This window comes from Oryzias latipes, chromosome 14 (genome assembly GCF_053564925.1).
Source record: "Oryzias latipes strain Hd-rR chromosome 14, Olatipes_Hd-rR_3.1".
In the NCBI taxonomy this organism is placed as follows: domain Eukaryota; kingdom Metazoa; phylum Chordata; class Actinopteri; order Beloniformes; family Adrianichthyidae; genus Oryzias; species Oryzias latipes.
The window spans coordinates 24,214,838-24,220,214 of NC_136250.1; positions in this window are offsets into that span (position 1 = coordinate 24,214,838).

Below are 5,377 nucleotides of genomic sequence, written 5' to 3' on the forward strand. Positions count from 1 at the left end.
GGGACTCCCAGCAGCCCCCGCGCTAACTTCACTCTATTTACACTTTTTCTGTCATTACTATCATAAAGTTCAGTGAAGATTTCTGAGCTGGAAACAGCTTTAAGGCCAACATCATCTGAAAATCCGCCATGAATTTTCTCCCAAACGGTGAAGAGGAGACGACCAGATTCAGACCTACACCTCCATAAAGTCTCCCGACAGAACAGATTTACTTATTAAAGATGTGCATGAAAAAACTATACTATTTATTATTTACATTGGACTGTTATAAAACTCCGTTTCAGTTTCCAGTGCTGGTGCAAATACTGAATGAACCATCATGCATTAAAACACTGAGAGAGAGAGAAAAGACATTTCAAATCGATCTTTATTGTATTTATTGGCCCAGCTGTCGTGTAAATTGACTCTTTACTGTTGCATTTGTTGCCTTTCCTATTTCTGAATTTAATTTGCTTTTTTTCAGACTGAAGCCCGAGCAGTTTCCGTCAAATTCATCAAATCTTTTTTTTGTACAGTTTCTTGACTATCTGTACATTTTTATAAAGTGGTTCTAAACACTTGGTTTGAATTTAAAATGCTGCTGTAGAATATTACAAACACATTCCAGGATAATACACAATAATACACTTTCATTTAAATCATACAGTAAATGACTGACTTTGCATTTTAGAATATTAGAATAAGTGTTTGGCTGGATTTAACCTCATTTAAAATAGCTGTGCAGCACTTCACCGACCGTGTTTTTGCATTATTTTGAAGGATTTGTTTTTATCTGTTCACAAAATAACACACAGTCCTTCGCTCTTCTTCACCTTCAAGATCATTTCTAAGAATCATGTCGGCATCTTTTATTTAGTCAGATTAGAAGGACAAACATGATGTTTTTCTGCAGGAATGGACGCACAAATGCAAACCGAGAGAGTTTCTGTGAGGGGAGACGTTTTCTTATTTGCGTTTTCTCCACGTTTCCTGAGCCAGCTGTGGGAATGTAAGCTCCGGTGGTTCTGATCGTCTGAGCTGCGCCTCCCTTCCACGCCGGCCTCCTGCTCTCCTCTGAGGAGCGCCAAGGCCCGGTCAGACCCGGACGGTTCACCAACGCCACTGTTTTTAGACCTGCACGTTTGACATGCCTATAGCTTCAAACACGGCGGCTCTTTCACACAGCAGAATGTTGTGTAGCGGCTCGACACACGGGTCTGAATCCCTTTGATCTGCACATCTCACCTTCCAACCAACGCAGACGGCTAAATAGAATAATATACCCTTCAAAACAGCAGCATGGTCCATCTGGGGTAAAAGCCAGATTTACAGAGAAGCGATAACACTTGGGATGTGGTTTTTAGTTAGCTCACACAGGCAGGGTTTATAGTTTAAAAACTCGTGTTTGAGGAGACCTGCAGCTACTTTTTACACATTCCTCTAAATGTTTTGGAGGAAAAATGATTCAACCGGATGTCTTTCTGGAAAACGTGAATGCTAATGTTCATGTGTTTGCTCTTGTGTAAAACTTCCTGCGAGCCCAGATCTGGCTTCGTTCTGCATAAATGCTCGGCGCAGACTGTTGCTCTCCCAAAGTCGGAAAGATCAAGATCAGGAGGCTCAGCTGGGGAGACAGGAAGAGCTCTTTACTCTCCCTCTGGAGGATCCCCGCTCGCATTCTGCAGGAGGGCAGATTTACTGCTGCGGCCTCATGCGGAGTCAAACGTGTCCAGCGAGGATTTACCTGAAGCTTTCATTCAGTTTACATTCTGCTCTCAACGTCCAGCATTCCTGTAATGTGAAGCTTTAGCAGGAGAAAATGAAAGTTACATTCCTTTGAATGTCCTGCTGCTGCTGCAAATAGAAGGATTCAAATTCAGGATTTGAAGCCTATTGATGCAAATATGCATCAAAGCACTTTGGCCCCAAAATGACTTTAATTTAGTTTCTATTTATAAGCAAAAACATACATGACTTTTTTTTTTTAGGTCATAGTTGGAAACAAATTCCGGCAACAATAAAAGTCAAAGAAGGAGGTCAACCACAATAATTACCAATAGTAGAGACCAGGCTCCATGATATGAAATCATTTTAATTGCAAATTATTATTGAAGTTTCATTAACAATAACACAATCTTTAAAGTGTAAAGTAAATGTAATTTCAAACAAAACCAGTTAATCATTTAAGTTTATCCACTTTTTTTGTACACAGATACTAACATGTTTTCTACCATTTGATTATTTTTACGATTGCCTCATCCGCTGAATCTTCATGAGTCTGGACAGGTTTGTGTTGGACAGAAAATCCCATCATCTGCTTTTTGTCACAGCAAGTGATTGCTGGAGAGCCGAGCGGCCGATGCCGGTTAGTGTCTGCGGCGCTCCGAAACCCAGGCTGACGCCTGAACTCTGACAGGAAAGCAGCACGAGAAGACAAACTCAGGCGCTAAAGAAGCAGGAAAAAGCAGGCCGAGCTAAGAGTCGGAGGGTGAAACCATCCTCCACCTCAGCAACAACAGCTGGACAGGAGGAAAAAAACCTAAGAATAATACATCTCAACCCCTATTGGTGCAAATCTGCATCAAACAAACCACTTCTGCTCCTTCATTTAGCAGAGACTTGAAGCCAAAGTCATAAGGGATTTTTTTTTTTTTGTAGCTGGAAATAAATTCAGGCGTTAATGGGTTAATAATGAATCAAAGAGTGTCCGTGTAATAATCTGGATTTCTTTACTGTCATTGCTTTGGAGAAAAAACAAAACAGGAAAGCCGTCTGATGTCAGTCCCATTTGTTGGGGTCATGACGGGTAAGAAAAGGAGGATTTTAGAAACCGTTTTTGTAATCTCTCAATTGTTAAACTACATTTCCCGCTCTGTACTAAAATAATTTATAATCCAATAAATATGTTGGGATTTATGATCATAGAGCAGCTTTAGGAGACCGGGAACTAAAGTTCTCTTTTGGTTGTTTTTATCGTTCTTTTGGGCTGGACGCGTTCTTCTTCTCCAAGGATGACAACACCTTGGTGCATCTGAGGAGACCCTCTTGGCAGCAGAGGAGGAAAGCGTGCTGAGGCCAAGCAAACAGGAATCTGGGAGCATTTCAATTTACACTATTTTGGTCTTATCGAGAGATTCCCCTCCACCTGTACCTCCTGGTAAAAATAAAAGCCCCCGAAACAACGAAGGACTGACACGACTTGGCACCGTCCTGGCTGCAGGCCCCCAAACACTACAATAGATAAATTGTGGAAATACATCTGGTTCTTGTGAATGCAGCCCATTAGACTGTGGTTAAGTGGAGGCGTAAAGGCACCAGTGTCCTTATAAATGATTAAAGCTTTACTTTTATTTCACTTCACAAAGCTTTTGAAATTCCTGGCTGCATGCTTGCTCCTCTGTGAAGATGTTCCAAGACCAAATAAAGGATGCTTCAGTCACAAGAAGAAATAATATTCACGGCCACTTCATGGGATGGGGAATTGGTTTTTCTATCTTCATTTGTTATAACATGCAATTTTTACATATATTTTATTGAAATCAATCCCTGAAATATTTCCTCGCATGATTCAAACCTAAGATTTTGCTCTTAGCTCTTGAACAGTCTGTCGTTTTTCCTGAATGAAGTGCTTTCTTTAACGTCCTCCTGGAGAACACTCTAATCCTGACATGACAGACGGCAAGAGGTCTTATATCAGTGCCGAACTTTAACTGCTGGAGCCATTTCTAAAGCAATATATTACTGTAACATATGACTTTTGCTGTAACAGAGATATATATGGCATTACATAGAATATTTGTGTCATGTTTTACACATCACATGTTCAATAACGTGTGTATTATGATAGACGAACCACTAAAGACGTAATTGTTTAAAGCAGCAAAAACATGAAACCTTAAATTTAAATAATGCAGCAAATTTTTTTTTTTCTGTTTGTGGTCAGTGATTTTTTTTTTTTTAAACTCTGCTTCAATAACTGGAGAAATTCCTGTTAGCCCTTGCTGATAGAATTTATTTTCATTTTGCTGTTCCTAAAAAACACCTACAAGTGGTTTTTCACAGTCAAAAGCTTGGCGTCATGCTGTTAGGAGAAGTGATGCAATTTAAACCTTTTTCTGGCTGCATTTGTTTAGTCTTTCAGGGGCGCACAGCCCTCAGATTACACACTGGAGTTCTCTCTTTTCAAAGAAGACGGCGTTTTTTCTTTTAAGTGCAAAACATGTCTGAGATTTTTGGTATTTTACATTATAAAACTATGTTCATTAAGAAAATAAACCCATGTCACCTCATTTAAAAGACTTTGTGGAACATTTGTATGTGTTGTTCTGCTTCTGCAAATTAAAGCTTCCAGTTTTACTAAATAACTATAAGACAATAAAGTCTGAGTGTCTGGGATTACTTAAGACGTGCAAAGGCAAGGAAGCTAATGTTTCGGTGGCAGACAGCCACATATATATATAAAATACAGGGGCAACGTTGCTGTCACTTTATACACTATAAAGTGGCATATATAGTAACAGTACAGTTATAAATATATTTCAACCAAAACCTAATTTTTTTACGACTGCGCATGTGTAAACTGAACGAGAGACAAAAGTCCCATGATCCTCCGGAACAGCGTTACGTATCCATGGCAACTGCCGTTTTTGTTGTCACGGTTTGTTTTACAAACCCTTCAGCTTCCATGTGAGCAAAGGTAACGCCATGAAGAACAGACAAGTGGCGACTTTTAAAGTGATTGTCGACGGGAAGGGCGTTTAAAAGTAGCAGAACTTCAATGGTGACGTCATCGAGTGTGTTTTTTTCCCCCCTCTCTCGAATAAATCAATTCAGCAGACTGATGAAGAGGTTTGTGGCATCTGGACTGCATGGATCTGATTCTTTCCTGTTATCTGAATTTTGTGGACGTTTAAACACCGACAGTTAGGGTCAGAGTGTCATTTAAGAAGTTTAAACAGCAGATCTTTGTCAGCTCACAGGTAAAACAAATTAAAATGTCAACTCTGACCGATTCTATTTAATGGAGACGCTTTCGCTCGAGACAACTAGAAGAGCTCAAAGTGAGACCCGGTTGACAGCGACTCCTCGATGCAAACTGCTGAATTCTTTGTAGATAGACTAAAATATCAGAACAAAATGAGAAGATGCCGAATTCGGATCGTGTAGATCCACTGGATGATTCCTTCTGATCAAATTTAAGATCTGTGGGGAAATGTATAATTTTGCTGTTATTGTAAGGATGCATAATGTATATGTAATTCTCATGGTATTCAGGTAATGTGCTGTTAAATCTGACTTATCAGAACAAACGCTGTTGCATTCTGGGGTCCAGTAAAGCTCCACGGCGCCATCTGCTGTTGTTTCACAGATACTACATGTGAACGACCACCACACAACG